The 1,344-nt window shown below is 44.8% G+C and overlaps 1 long non-coding RNA gene across 2 annotated transcripts in view; it reads left to right on the top strand.

Moving 5' to 3' along the window:
* The window catches only part of LOC123285356 (uncharacterized), a 106,313-nt gene that overhangs the window by 30,895 nt on the left and 74,074 nt on the right, over positions 1-1,344 (top strand). The window lies entirely within an intron of this gene.

The raw sequence follows: 1,344 nt of genomic DNA, 5'->3' as shown, positions 1-1,344 counted from the left end.
GATTTCCTTCTCTAAACCCTGAGACCACTTTGATTTGATACCCCTGATTTATCACTTAGCACATGCTGCTGTCTATTGCTTCCTTTCTTTTTTATGTACACAGTCTACAATAAAAGAGCCAGAAAAGTACACAGCATGCTTTGCTCTCTGTTGTCAGACTTAGCCATGGGCCCTGCTCACATCAGAAACTCAAGACATGATGACGATGTCAGAAAAGCAAGCAGTGTGTTTTCCAAAATGCAATTCTGTTACACACTTAAGAAAAACTCACTCTTCTATCCACTTGTGGTAGGCAGAAGTCTAAGACGGCCCTCACGATGGCTGTCCCCTCATGTACATGACCTCTGTAATCTATACCCCTTCCGTGGGCAGGGGGACTTGTGAATATAATGGGATTTCACTTCCATGCTTTGGTTTCATTATATGGTAAAGCTGAAGGGATTTTGCCGATGTAATTAGGGTCTCTAATTAGTCAACTTTAAGTTAATTAAAAGGGAGATCACCCTAGGTGGTCCTACCTAATCAGGTGAGCCCCCAAAGAGGCCTTCCCTGAAAGGAGAGAGATGAAGTCAGAAATATACTCCTTCGGGCAAGACATCATGAGTTCAGCAGCACATGAATCCTGCCAAAAAGCACATGAGCCTGGAAGAGGACTCAGATGAGATCTTAGCCCTGGATGATACCATGATTGTAGCCTTGTCAGACCCGTGAGACTCGTGATCAGGCTCCCAGTTATGCTGCGCTGAGCTCCTGAATCATGGAAACGGAGTGTATTAGAGTTCTTCAGAGAAACAGAACCAATAGGAGATATGTTTCTATGTATATACACATATATATACACACATATATATATACACACTTATATTGATCTATATATAGACCTGTCTATCTGGAGATTATGGGAACTTGCTCACATGGTTATGGAGGCCGAGAAGTTCCATAATCTGCTGTCTGCCAGCTGGTGGTCTAATTCAGTCTGAGTCCAAGGGCCTGAGAACCAGGGGGCTGCTGGTGGAAGTCCTGGCGTCCAAAGGCTCAAAACCCAGGAGCTCTGATGTCCAAGGGCAGGAGAAGATGGACAGCCCAGGGCAAGAAGAGAGCAAATTTGCCCTTCTTTCACCTTTTTGTTCCATTTGGGCCCTCAATGGACTGGATGATGTCTGCCCACATTGGTGAGGGAGATCTCTTTACTCAGTCTCCTGAATCAAATGCTAATCCCTTCCAGAAACATCCTCACAGACATACCCTGAGATAGCGTTTTATCAGCTCTCTGGGCGTCCCTAGCCCAGTCAAGTTGACACATAAAATTATCACAAGTCCACCCCTCGTCAACTTGACATATAT

Source organism: Equus asinus, chromosome 4 (assembly GCF_041296235.1).
Source record: "Equus asinus isolate D_3611 breed Donkey chromosome 4, EquAss-T2T_v2, whole genome shotgun sequence".
Lineage (NCBI taxonomy): Eukaryota > Metazoa > Chordata > Mammalia > Perissodactyla > Equidae > Equus > Equus asinus.
This window is presented reverse-complemented; position numbering and strand designations above follow the sequence as displayed.